Source organism: Aptenodytes forsteri, unplaced genomic scaffold, assembly GCF_000699145.1.
Source record: "Aptenodytes forsteri isolate BGI_AS27 unplaced genomic scaffold, ASM69914v1 Scaffold198, whole genome shotgun sequence".
Classification (NCBI taxonomy): Eukaryota; Metazoa; Chordata; class Aves; order Sphenisciformes; family Spheniscidae; genus Aptenodytes; species Aptenodytes forsteri.
The window spans coordinates 397,026-411,543 of record NW_008795697.1 but is presented as its reverse complement, the minus strand read 5'-3'; positions in this window follow the sequence as shown (position 1 = coordinate 411,543).

The window sequence follows — 14,518 nt, the reverse complement described above, 5'->3', positions numbered from 1 at the left end:
ACATCTTTTCATTTAAAAAATAATTAAAAAAAAAAAAAAAGAAGAAACAACCCGTGTAACTGATATTACTCTGGGAGCCAAGCTTGTCTCGGAGTGGTACCCCGGACAGCTATCCTCTCAAGGATATCTGGTTGCAAAGGGAATTGGGATCATTTTTACATTCTCTGCCTCCAGGTCAGCTGTGGCATTTGTCCGTCCCTGTGCAAAGGGAATTTGGCGCCTCCACAAAAGCTGTGTGGGTTACCTTGAGCCTCCTTTGCCGTCGGGGAGCGCGGGCCTGAGTCAGGCAGCCCTGGCTGCCGAGGGCTGTGACTCAGTGATGTCCCCTTGGATGCATGTCCGGCCTGCTGCCAACAGAGCCAGGGAATAACCTGATTACAGAAGTGTCCTCTGTGGGTATCTGCTGGTTAGAGGGATGTGGGAATGTTGGGCTGCTTTCAGTAATTACATGTGTGTTGGTGGAAGTTGGTCGTTACTGAGCTTTTATATGCCGTACTGAGCATCTGTGGAAGTGCCAGGGAGCTCAGAGGCCAGAAGCTTCTTTCCTTTATACTTGTAGCATGGTGTTACGGTTTTATATCTTTGTGGGTTGTGCTGGTTTCTTAATTTTTTTATTTTATTTCCTTTTTAATTTTTTTTTTTTAATTAATGTGCTTGAAGAGGAATGGTGCTTTGTTTTCCCTGGGGAGAAATTTCTTCCCTGATGCTGTAGGGTTAGGTGTCTCTGTGTTTCTGTCTCTTAAAGCGAGGATGCTGTCCATGCTTTTAAATCAGGATTGCCTCATGAAGAAATGTTTTTTTTATCAGGAACTCCTGCCACCCCTGTATGTTTCTATGCTCGATTTCCCATTGCATAAGCATCACACTGTCAGCGCCCCTAAATGAAATTGGTCAACACATTGAAAAGTCCATCAAATTTGACAAGAGGGTAGGGATGTCAAAGGTAAGTGCCGAGAAGTTGTGTGAGGACAAGAATCTGCATGGAGGAAATTCTCAGATTAGTGCTCCACTGGAAGAATAGCTGTCAGCTGAGTGCAAATATATTATTAGACATCAGAGGATCTTTGTGGTAGGGAGACAAACAGGAAATCGAGTTTCATAAGTAGTTCCAGTAGAAACTGAGTATCCTTATTTTCCTTTGTGAAAGTGGTGAGGAGTGATCTGACGAGCAATCGTGCATTGTCATAGGTGATAGAAGAAAACAAAAGGTTTTGGGTACTGTCCTTCACCCTGCCCCTTGGGGCTGAAGGGGGAGGGAGATGAGTGAAGATTTTAAACTTCACTGTAAAGGCTTTTGTGGTTGCCCAGGAAAATGTCCTTTTATAGGTGCCATGTAACCACTCGGGTCAGGATTTTTCTGCGTGGAGTGCTTTTGGAAGAGATGCGAAAGGAAGTTCTGCTTGGGGGATTGAAGAGTATCACCTTTTTCCTGTTTGCACCAGTACGAATTTAAGATATTTATACTGGTGTTCTTTTCCATTTCAATTTCTGAGGCTTTTCCTTTGTGAGGCATACTGAAACAGGAAAATATTTTTTTTTTTTTAATTTATTTTTTAGTTTAAAGAGATTCTAACAGAATGGAGCTCTTGGACTCGTATCTTGTGTCTTACAGGTAAGGTGCCAAGAATCCTGAGTATTCTCATCAGAGAAATCTTGGGAGAAATATACTGTATTTTGAATTTAAAAGAAAGTAGACATCTTCCTCATTTGGTGATGAGTTTGGCGCTGCATGTCAGGGTGTACTCTCTGATTACCTTGCTGTCTGTTGCTTTTGTTACTATAATACTTTAAGTCGCATAAACAGTTTTGTGATGGGCCTTTGGTAATATTAGGCTTGAGGACTATACCGATGCCAATTTATCATTGTTCCAAACTCTGCATGTGCTAGCACTCTTAATTTCCCAATGGCTCTCCCTCTTCCTTTCTGCTATTAATTTTGTCATATCAACTCTGGGAAGAGACAAATTGTTTAAAATGTGATCAAAAAGAGAACAAGCAAGTATGGAAAACATTAGTTTCTTTCATTTGTTGGATGTAGCATATGGTAATGAAGTTTTTACATAGGCATTGCGAGGCAGCTTCAACTAGAAGTATTTTTTGCCCATTTACTCTGTTCAAGTTTTGAGATTTGCAGAGATAATTAGTACCTGCCTCTTCCATTCTGAAGGGCTTCTGCTGAAAGCATGCAGTGCGTCTAAAATGAGGTTGATTTTTATTTAGGTTGATTTACTCAGCTCCTCATCTTTATTAGCAAATGAGTCTTTAAGTTTAAACTTTCAATCCCTTTTTCCTTGCTTAGTTATACTCTAATATTTGGGCATAGTCTGCTGGGAAACTATGAAACGGGAAAAAATATCTTTGACTTCTTACTTTAAATGCAGATTTTTTTAAAACTTTGTTTACAAAGCCCATTCTGAATCAAAATGAGGTTTTATTTTTCACCTCAAATATTAAGCAAAGGTACTGAGTACTTAATAATAATAATAATAATAATAATAATAATAATAATAATAATAATAATAATAATAATAATAATAATAATAATAATAATAATAATAATAATAATAATAATAATAATAATAATAATAATAATAATAATAATAATAATAATAATAATTAAAAAAAGACTTTATATGACTCCCAGTAAGAGCATAGTAGGATCTTTAATTCAAAAGCATGATCAGCCCTATGTTTTCATTAATAAAGTTTGCACATGCATGCAGATTAGCTGGAAAATAAATGTGGACAGCCCTAGCAGAAGACTCCAGCTAGGGATAATATAAACACCAAGGTACAGACAGTAAATCAGGAAATTTGTGCAGCAGAAATTACCAGGGACTTGGGAGGGAATTGAAGGAAAATAGCTCTACAGGCTTGCCCTGTTCTTGCAGCAGCTGCTGAGGGAAGAGTATAGCCCTCAAGATGATGGAGCCTTGGTGTGGTCCACTCTGGATGCTATTAGGAGGACAGTAAGGAAAAAATGTATACTGATCAAAACCAGACTAAGATAACACATTTCAATGCTGCTTTTGTCCTTAGACTTGCCATGCTTTTCACATCTAAAGGTAGAGGATCAGTACTGGTATATTTAAGTCTCTGAAAAATGAGAAGAATGAACACAAGCCGATGGCTGAACTGTGCTTTGTTTGTGAGAAACTTGTAATAAAGTTAGCTCCATGGGGAAACCGTGTTTATATCCCTCCTCCGCTGCCCAAGGTTTAAAGCTTGCTCTTGACTACTTGCTTGAACTACACATGTAGCTCATATTGGGAGACCAAAGGAGGAGGAGATAAATTCTCTTTTGTCAGGTGCTTATCCACTTTTTTAATCCTGATAGCTTTTGGTTCAAGCTTACACCCTGGAAAGAACTTAGCAGCATGCCTGTTTTATGTGTTTTCAACGCTACAGAAATTAGCAAGGGTTTTTATGTAGGGAGAGATCTTCATGATAGCTTCTTAATCTGTATGAGAAATAGCGTTGTTTCCTCACTTAAATTTTGGTAGTTTTGGTAGCTGAAACTTTTAATCTGGTTGAATGTCCCCTTTTGGACGCTGACTGTGTAGGTTTGCAGCCCCTTGGACCTGTTGCCTGTGGAGTCTGCACAAAGTCAGGTGCCGTTTTGAAGGTGTGGAGCCACAGGCAACTGTGAATTGCGGTCATATTCCATGTTAAACCAGAGTCATCTGTTCCAGCTAGACTAAAACATGTTCCCTAAGCTTTTCAGAGCAGCCATGTGGCACTACACTTCCATTTTCTCCGCAGCATTGGCTTTGATGTCTTCTCTGGAGCTGCAGCCCCTGTCTTGGTTAGAAGCACTCTTACAGCCAGCGAAGTCATCCTTCAAGTGCTGAGAGCAGATGTGCTTTCCTGGGATTTAATGTATATTATACAGACATTCTTGTAGTCGTATTTTTACAGATGCTTTTTATCTCCTGCTGCTTACCAGTGCCAAGTGGTATTCTGCAGTTTGATGTCGTGTGATACTGTATTTTGATAACAAAGCAGAGCTGGAAATTAATGCTTAACTTGAACCAGTGATCCTGGCAGTCGTGTGTTGGGTATGTACGCTAGCATTTTAATTTGCATCAGGAACATGCTTTTGGCAGTCTTCTGCTTGTCTCCACCTCTGTGCTTCAGCTTGCATGGAGGAGTGAGGTGGGAGCGCATGCCCGGGCTCCCTTCGGAGGACAGCGAGCGCAGAGATGAGCTATAGGGGCACGTCCGCCGCCTGTAAGATTGTGATTGGATTGTGCCTCAATCGCTAATGAGCATTCAGACTTTGATTAATCAGACGCTAAATTGGGACCCTTTGCTGAGTTAACAGCTCTTAACGTGAAACAGAAAAGTACAGCTGACTCGAGCAAAAGTGTGGAGGTCTGGTTGGGAGCATGTGTGCCTGTGCTTTTGACAAAGTACAGGCGAAGGGGCAAAGTCTCCCAGACTAATGAGCTTTCAAGAAAGTGCAGAAAATCCTGTCTTAACTCTGTAACCTACCTTACATGCTTGGACCAGTGGGCGCTTGAGCCTGGTAGCCTCCCCTCTGTTTCATGAGGACTGTCAGGACCTTCCATCCTAGTGAAGTCTGATTTTTTTCCCCGTGTCTTTGAACCTCTTTGCAAAAATCTGAGAAGTTACATTAAACCCAGCTCTACTGTTTTCCATGATGATGATAACGAGTTGGAAATACTTCCCGTCTGTGCATTAGTCTGAAAGCCTTTGGGTAGTTTATCCTTGTTGATGCTTTTGTATCAAAGTTGATTTCCGTAGACCTCAGTGCTGATGAATGCAGATAATGAGGGATAGCGAATACTACTGTAGCTGTGCCTGTTTTTTTTCTGGTGCAGCCTAGTTTCTCTTCTCTTATCCACTGAAAGCTATTCTTAGTAAGTGGTTGTTGTTTTTTTTTTTTTTTAATTAAGTGAGTGAATAATTAGTATTTCATTCACTGTCCTTACATATGCTTAAATATAGTATTAACGTAATCTTCTTATATGCTTTTCCTCCTGCTGCTCCTGAGTTCATAAAAGAACCAGGTTCACTATTAATAAGATCTATGAATGAACTTGCCTGGAAGTAAAATAGTTCTTTTGGGCTTTGGCTCATATTTATTGCCAAGATGATAATTTATTTATATTTTTGGGAGATAGCATCATTCTTCATGCATATAACTTCTTGTACTGTGCTGTCCCCGTTTGTTTTCTTTGGTGCTGTCGAGTGTAATTTTTCTGTGTACAAATTCCTTAAATACGTTTGAAACGTTTTTTTCCCGTTTTGAAAGTAAAGTGACTGTCTTGTGGCAAATTTTCTACTTTCCCTTTTAGGAGGGTTGATGGACTTGAAAAGACCAAGGTGGTGATTGACATCTGTCAGTCCCCTCGTGCAGGAGCTTCGCATGCCTCCCCTCGGGTCTGAAGCCCAGCTGAGCGGTGGTGGTGGTGGTGGGGGCGGTCAGGGAGCGCGGTGGGAGGGTTGTCCCGCAGCTCCACGGGCGCGGCGCCGCTGCTGCGGGGACGGGCGGCGGCGGCCTTTGGCCGCCCCCGCCCCCGGGCGGGGCGTGGGCGGCTTTGGGCCCGCCTGCCGGGGGAGGGAGGGAGGGAGGGAGGGAGCTCTCCGTGGTGCCGAGCGGGGCCGCTCGGCCGGGGGCTGCGCGCCGCGGGCTGCCCCGTCCCTCCGCCGAACTGCGGGCGGTCCTGCGGCAGCGGCCGGTGAGTAATCGCGTTGCCTGCACAGAGGCTTCGGTCCGCCCTGCTGATTTGGGCGTATTCCAGTGTTGGATCTGTCGCGTGGGAGCGGAGCGGGAGGTGTCTTGCTTTGGACGTAGGCTGCTCGCCCCGGTTTGCCAAAGGTACAAAGTTTGTGTGGTTGCTGTATTCAGCGGATCTGCTCCTCGCTCTGCCGAGAGCTTCAGCACACTGGAAATACAAACTTTGAACGTTAGGCCATGGTCACGTTTCTTGGAGACGGAGTAAATACAGTAGAGCTTAAATAATTATAGCTAGTGTTCCTATAACTCCATACATTTTTCTCAGCCCCCCCTTCTCCCATCATTGCATTTCAGATCATGATGGCTAGCTTTTTTGTAGCCCAGATAATACTCAGCACTATTAGATGGTATTCCCAACTCCACTGTTCATTTTCCATTTCCTTTGGCCTCCTCATGCATTTTTTTTTCTTAGGCAAAACTGCCTGCTTTTCATGGGTTCGGTCTGGTTTAACAGCCAGCAGGTGAGATCTTAGTCAAAGGTGAACCACGATACTCCTGAGGCCAGTTTTGCCAGCCCTGTTATGAACATATACGGCTTCTCTCAGCATCAGTGGTGTCCTTGCTCTTTCAGCATGAGCCTACTTCAGAGTTGTCCTTTGTTCTGCTTTCGATCTATTCTTTCCTCAGTAACTCATTCAAGAGGTTTACTTTGAAAGAAAGTTGGCTTTCCAGTCTTAAGCAAGCTTCCCTGATAGCTGTGAGAACATTTTCTAAACAGGTGCCCTTGATAGCTTTAAGTGAATGTGGAAGAGACTAGAAATACAACATTTGATTCTTGCAATAAAAGCTCCGTTGAGGAATATGGCTATTGACTGTTATTCTCTTGCCAGAGTATCACCTGATCTATAGGACTGCTTGGACGAAACAGGCTGCTTTGAATCCTAAAGAAAAAAAAGCCAATATTTTGAAGGTCATAGCTCTTATAGTGCAGTGGTAGAAAGTAGAGGAAGGAATGGTTCTCCTGGTAGCTTTCAGTGTAACATAGCTCCTCAGCATTAGCTAATGTTTTGGCTTTGGTATTCGTGCTGCTCCCTGGCTTGCATACCTTCCTTGCCGCCTACTAGTGGTTTCTTGCCTAGGTTTGGTACATTGCTATAGTCCAAATGGGACATAAATTGTAAAACAATCCTGTCCTGTAAATCAGGACAGGATAGTCCCTTTGCCTGGGAAGAGGTAGGAAGCACTAACGCTGTCCATTTAGCTGCAGGCTTGCTCTGATTAGGAGACCCAGAAGAACAACTAGACAGTGGACTGTCCTGACAAAACATGAGAGTTTAAAATGGAATACTGCACTGCCACAGTAAACTATTTGCTGCTCTTGCTGTTGAGCCATAACCATCATCTTGTGTAAGTCTTAACTATACCCATAACCAGCTCTTTGCCTGCAGAGCATTGGGGCAGGTTGATGATGGTTCTGAGACCTGTATAGGTCCCTCTGATATGGAGGTATGGTGGTTGTCCCATGAAACATGGAAACAGCACAGCCCTCTGAGCGGTCTGAAAACAGCAGGAACCCCTAGATGTGCAGAAGTCCATGAAAGTGAGTATAAATGTGTATTTTTGCATCCAGTGGTACTTAAAATGCATACAAACTCCTCTTGCTCCAACAGTTTGCTGGACTTCAGGTGTACATCATTCTGGCAGCATTGGTAGTGAATGATGTACACATCATGTACATGATGTACACAATGATGCACACTTTAATGTGTGCGGTGAGATAGTTTTGAATAAATGACTTTTGGATCTGTGTTAGGAGGCTGCTGGTGTTCATACTGGAGGTTTTCACCTCACAGAGCTGAAGTCTTGGTTTCTTGTTTAGTGCATTGTTTAGAGAACAGCTAACTCCCTATATTTCTGAATAAATAGCTTCCTCTTTACTTCACAGAAAATGTGTGCAGTATATGCATATATATGAAATACATGCATATGTATAATTTTTTTATGTTTAGTACTTTGTCCAGAATAAAAATTGCAGTCTAAAAATAATTTAGATACAGTAAAAGAGACACTAAAGTAGCATAATCTAAATTTCACTCAATAACATGGCTTCTTCACATATGAACTGGTGTACTCTTTGCTTCGGTGGCTGAGATCGCTTAGGTAGTCTTGATTACATTAAATCGCTCTTTCACTCTGTAGTTCTGTTGTAGTGAACCTGAAGCAAATTTTAAATCTTGAGTTATTTGCTCCCCTGTGTCAGTGTGCCAGGGGAATGGGGAATTTCCACCCTGTTCCAGGAGCAGATGCAGCACAGTCTCTACAGAAGCAGTGCTTGTCCCTCTGTTAATGTCTTGCTGTTTTTAATTCTTGGGGACCTATGATGGGGTGATCTTTAGACCTTATGTGTGTGTTGGTGTATGTGTGGGAAGTGGCAGAGATGGAGGAGGGATGTGGTGGCGGTACAGGTATGTATGTGCCCCGTGGGGTGGGGAGGATGGCAGTAGCATCCCATACCACAGCAGGCAGCTTGGATGGCACCGCAGTGCTGTGGTTTTGGCTGGAGTGGAAATGCAACCAAGCAGGGGGAAAAAAGAGACACAGCTCTCTGGTTCCAGCAAAATCACGGGGAGGTGCCCCTTGTGCCCCAGGTGAAGGCTGGCTTCCCTCAGCTTTTCCATCCTTCCTTCCTTCCATGGGGGCTCGGGGCTGGCCGGCGGCTGGGTGCCGCTCAGCTTCTGCCCTCCTGCGGCACATGTGGGCTGCTGGCATCTCTCTTCCTCCTCCTGGGGCCACCTGGAAATGCTTTCTGAAAGGCGGTAGAAAAATGAAGGCGCTCTCGGCTAATCCAGTGTAGTCCTTGCTCTGCCGTCATTTGCGGTGTGTATCAATTCTGCCTGGAAAGCATCGATTATTTCTTGCCTTCATACAAAAAGCCTCATTTGGTTCCATACAGCACTCCCTTCCAGGACAGATAATTGCTTCCCTTTTTTCCCTCTCCCTCCTGTATTTGGCACAGTCATACTCTGATTTGTTCTCTTAGACTGAGCAGCTCATGGGAGACTTCCCTCAAACTCCCTGTGCCGCATATCACTCTGTAGTCCTCCCCTATTTGCCTTCTGCTTTGAAGTTATATCAATTTGCAAGAGATAGCAAAGATGGGCAGGGTCCTGTATGCAATTTTGCCATGCCTCGTGCAATGATAAATTCCTGATATAAATAATTCTCTTGTATTGGTAAATTTTCTCCAACAAAATGTCCCCTTTGACAGAACTCTGTCCTCTCTCTTTTTAAGCCCTCTCATTCTGGAAGTCACCATCACCTCTGCAGAACTAGTTAATTATTATGGTGTTCTATCAAATACTGTATTGATTTATTTTTATTGATACAAGTGGTATTAAATCGAACTCTGTCACTTCCCCATCTGGCTGATGATGGTGACTGTTATGAAAGATGTGCAGTTTCTTGAAAGGGGAACACTGGCAAAAGCCATTTGAAAATCTAGGCGAGGTCAGTATGCCTGCTTCTAACCAGTGCTTCACTGATGCATTCAAGATCTCTAGTAAATGATAATGCACTGTTCGACTGCTGGGGTCCCACGGGGTTTGTGGTCCTCTCTGAAACTTCTCCTTCTGCTCTTGCTCAGCAAGGCTTTCTTTTTGGCCAGTCTTACTCAACAGTTGGCTCAACTAATGTATGGAGGAATTAATTCCCATTCAAAGTGGTCTTTTTCTTCTAAAAATAATTTTTGCATCTTCCACCATAATTATTTGTCAATCTTTCCCAGTTATCACAGTTATAAGGCTGCATTGCTTATGAATCAGAAAAATGCTTTCGTGGATTCAAAATGAAGTCCCATCCCAGCAAACAGCAGTAGTAGCAGTATAGACTCCACACCACTTAGACAACAGAGATATTGACAGCAGCACAGATGAAAGTAAACACAGAAGTACTGATGTTGAGGAACTGATGTGGGAACAACAAAAAAACCCCACCAAGATGTTGTAATTACTCTAAATTATATTAAAAATAATATCTGAAGCTCAATATGTGTAACTGAAATACCATTTCTCTCCCTCATTATTAAGGGAGAGTTCATTAGATTTCATTAACACTGGGGGTAAAAAACCATATGGCTTATATTTTTGTCCCTTTTTTTAAGACTGAGATTTCTTCACCCCTTTTTTCTAACATGACTACCAGTAGCTGTTACTACTGTAGTATAGTTTTGTGAGCAACCACAATTTAAGTAACTCTAACCTCTGCTTTCAAGGAAAACTAATGAATTTGGAAAGGACTTGTGTCTATAAGTGCACAAAGGGTGGAGAAACCACCCCACAAAAAAATAAATGGAAGGGGGCAGCTTTTGGCATAAGAACCAAGATATTAGCTAGCTAGGAACCTATTTACAGTGGAAAATGGTGTTTGCTGTGACCTGTGGTAGTCAAGTCAGAGAAGTGGTATTTTCTCTATTAATCAAGGGGAGAGCCAATCCCAAAGTTCCTATGAGGTTATAAGAGACTGGTACTTTGGAGAAGCAAATCACCCAGCTTTTGTGGAGAAATACTTATCTTCATGCCCTGCCATTTCATTGTTTTGATTTTTGGGATCACCTGGATCCTGTATTCGGGGGTTTTGCTGAGTGTTGTAGACACAAAATCTGCTAGCCATGAATCGTAACTTCAACTTCAGCATGTGCTGAGCTTTGCATTCAATCTTAAACACTGTATTTTATGTTTTCCTCTGTTTTTGCTGGAATGACCTGAATATTGGTAGTTCGAAATATAAGACAGCCTTTGTTCCACCAGGAAGGGAAAAGCACAGCCTGACGGTTAAGGGCACTGCATTGCCACATCTGTCAACTCATTAAGTGTCTGCTGAGTGCCAGCCCGGCTGTGGCTGCACCAAGAGCTGCAGCAGCTCGAGACATGGCGAAGCTCCTGGTGCACAGCTATAGCAGGTGTTGCAGCTGGGTAAAGCTGAGCTGGTTGGGATGCTCAAGCACAAGCAGTATGTGAATCCCCATGCTCTGGGAAGCCACGCGGCGCCAGACATTGGCTCAACAGCCCACAAACACAGAGCAAGGTGGGTCTTTGGGTGTAAGTTGGGAGAAACATTTTGTATTTCATATGGACCAGTGAAGTCAATTACTTCAGCTCACTGTATTTTGAACATCTGTGTTTCTATTCAAGGTTACAGTCCTTTAACCAAATTTTTTCAGCCTTAGTATTTAAAATGCTTTTCTAATGGAACTTTTCAAATACACAAAAGCTAAGAAAAAAATTGCTCTGTATCTGGAACTTTCATCACTGACTGATTAATTCTCCCCCTCTTAAATATATGTAGTTTCAGATTTGTCTTGCTAGGAGATTCTTTGGGGCCACTTTGTATAATTTAGTTAGTAGATAAAGTAGGCATAGGTATTTCTGCTCTCATTAGCCTCATTTCCTTTGGCTATCAGGAGCAATTTTTAATACTCAGCAAGAGATGTTATATTTTCTGAAAATGTATTTATCAAACTCAAAAAGACTAATGAAAATGAGTGTATGACAACTCAGCCTATGGGGGTAATGCATCAGAATTGTATTCTGTAGTCTAGAGTCTCTGTCTTGATACACTCGCAAGTTTTGGTCCATTTGCTCTCAGCTGTGGTTGAGAGTCACAACATACAAGACTTTTCAAACCTCTTTGTGTATGCAAGTAATGCAAGCCAAGGGTCTGTTCTGGACATGCCATCCTGACCTGTGCCCGGGTCATGCCAGCATCTCTTCCTCTCTCTCCTGCCCTATCCAAACTCTACCCAGCGTTTCCCTTGTTGGTCTTGTCAAACTCAGGGATGTATCGCAATTTCTTGAGTAAGAAGGTAGTAAGTACCATTTCTGCACAACGTGGCTGTAAAATGTCTAATGTTCTGTGATGGCAAACACTCTGCCCACACACCAGAGTGGTGATGGAAGTCAGATTTTACACCATAAGTGTTTGGTTTTTTTTTTTTAACATACAGATATTTAATATTGAATAACACAAGGAACTACTCTGGAAGGGACAGTTTGAGTCAGTCTTGTGTTAGCGAGATCCCCGATAGCCAGCTGCAACTGCCAGGTCCTGAGGAAGGCTTCCAGAAACTCAGAAGACTGACTGGGAGTCAAGCCCTCTCAAAAGTTAGCTTGAAGTTCTTCGAATCTGCTCATATTTATAGTGGGGGAAAAACAGAAATGTGATTTTTTAGACCTGAAAGGTAACACTTTCATATTCTTAGAAGTCCAGCAGCTGGTTCTTCTAGAAACATTGCAGTGATGAGACACATGCAAATATTCTGGAAGCCACCACCATGGAAATGCAGACTGTTGGCGAGACTTGAGTTACAAACACAGGGTGCTTTGAGTTCGGCTTGCTGAGGCTGCTGCCATGTGCTCTTCCTGCATGCTGTGACGGCCTGAGAGCAGGCCTCTGTGGGGAAGAAAACGCAATTTAAGATTCAGGTGCTGTTTCTTTGGCTCCCCACTGAATTGAGGCAGTTTGCGTGATTCCCCTCTCCTCGCCTTGTGCAGCAGGGCAAGGGCCACCGGGTGCCCACAGGTAGGTCAGTCTCCTTGCTCGTGGCCCAACCCCAAGGCTGGGCTGTGAAAACCACTGCAGCCTGACTGGGACAGTGGGGCAGAGCTGTGTGTGCCAGATCCCCTGTGCAAGAGAAGGGCAGAAGTTACGGCTCTGTGCAGCCTTTGGCAACTAGCTTTGGCAACCCTTCCTCTTCCCAGCTCACTTGGAGCTTAGCCCTTCTCCTGTCCCTGCATCGCTCTCCCGCAGTCCTGAGCTCTGGCCAGAGCACAAAATCAGTATATATGCATAAATAGAGAAGCAGTGAGAAAACAACTCACCTGGAAATGTGATTTCCAGCTAATCACACCCTGGTCCTTTGTTTGGGAAAACAGTGTGATTCAGGTTTCTTCCACAGTCTTTTAACTTCCCTGTGCACCGAGTTCCTGTAATGTGCAAGTTAAAGCCAAAGGATTAAAGAGCTCTGAAATCCTCCCAATTTAAATGCATAACATTTGTTTAAAAAGTAATAATAATGAAGCATGCACTGGCAGTGACCACAACCTGTCTGCTTGAGCAGGGTGATTGCTGGGACAGCAGAGTACTCGCTGCTGCTGTTGGGTGCCCTGGCTTTTAGCACACGCGTGCAAGCCATGACTTTTGTTTCCCCAGTTTAGTTTGTGCTTCCTGGCTTTTTGCACACAGCGGATGCAGTTTCATGCTGTTTTCCCCGGTGGGGGAAGCTGTTGGTGGGCTGCAGGCTGATGGAGAGTGGTTAGCATAGTGATTCATATCAAAAGCTAAGCCCGAGATGTGCACAAACAGTATCTGTGTTAAGCCCTGTTTCCAGCCTGTACATTTTATCTTGGTGTACTCTTTTTACTGAAGTTGCAGCACCCTCTTCTGCTGTTTTATCTTTATATAGGCGCTATAAACTGCGATCAAGTTGCCTTCTAATCTTCTCACTGATAAAATTAATAAAATTCTGTGGCTGGGCTGCAGGAGATGTTTTTTTCCTGCAGTCATTTGTGTGTATGGGTACACCTGTGCCCCTTGGATCTTGTCAAGAGGAGGGGTTTTTAATCTCCTTCATTCACTTGTACTCTGTCAAGTGTAGATAGGTAACCCTAGTCTCACTCAATGCTCTGCTTTTAAATCCAGCAATAAATTGCATTGGTTCTTCAGGCTGCAGAAGTGGTCTGGGAGCTCCTAGCAAGGTGTGTCTCATTACCAGGTGCTGCTTGGTGTGGGCATACTTCACCCCACCTTTGCTAATTGCTGGTCTGTCTCCCAGCTTCGTCAGCAGCCACTTGTTACACCAGGTGGCTGGAAGCAGCTGGCAGCAGCGGTTTGTTTTTCTGCCTGGCAGTGGCTTGGTCATCCCATCCTGTGTTTAAATGTAGAAGTCTGTGAATAAGGTGCATTGTTACAGATGTCCTGAAGCAGTAAACTTAATATTTAAGGGCTGTGGGGAGTGGCTTCCCACAGTAAAGGCTAGAGAAGGTGTTCATACATCCTTAATGCAGGACATAATCTCATGGTTTTGAACACTGTTAAACTGAGTGATAAGTATTTTGCATCTTTTTACTGAACATTGATTTCTGAGGCATTTTTCTGAAGTCTAATGTTAAGGTACAAAATGTCCACGTAGCTCATGTGCATCTTATCTTTGCCCTAGGGAGGAAGTAAGAACGAAAATAATAGGCCTGCCTTCTTCTGAAGTCTTAAAAATATTGCTGTTGTTCAAATGAAGAAAGATTTGCAGTCCTCTAGTATATGCTGAACATATGTAGAAGAAGCATGCAGGAGGTTTTACAAGTATTTTTTTCAGGATGTGTTAAGCAGAAACTCCCGGTCGCTCACTGTAGCAGAGACGACAGCTTTCAGCAGCTTTCTCGGTCGGTGCAGGAACATCCGCATCTTAGTGGAGCATCTTCCAGCGCCAGAATGTGTCGGTGCAGCTGGAACGGGTGGGTTGTCCTGTCCCTGCCGATCCTCTAGCCTAAATTCTCATCCACAGCCTGTCTGTAGTCCAGACTAACCTTTTTCTTGCAGCTGTTGTCTAAAAAGTACTAATACGGAACAGAGAAATTACTTTCAATTGATTTCTTAAATTCCTTTGTCTTTCAAAAGTTAGAATCATAGAATAGTTTGGGTTGGAAGGGACCCCTAAAGATCATCTAGTCCAACCCCTCTGCCGTGGGCAGGGACATCTTCAACTAGATCAGGTTGCTCAGAGCCCCGTCCAACCTGACCTTGAATGTTTCCAGGGATGAGGCA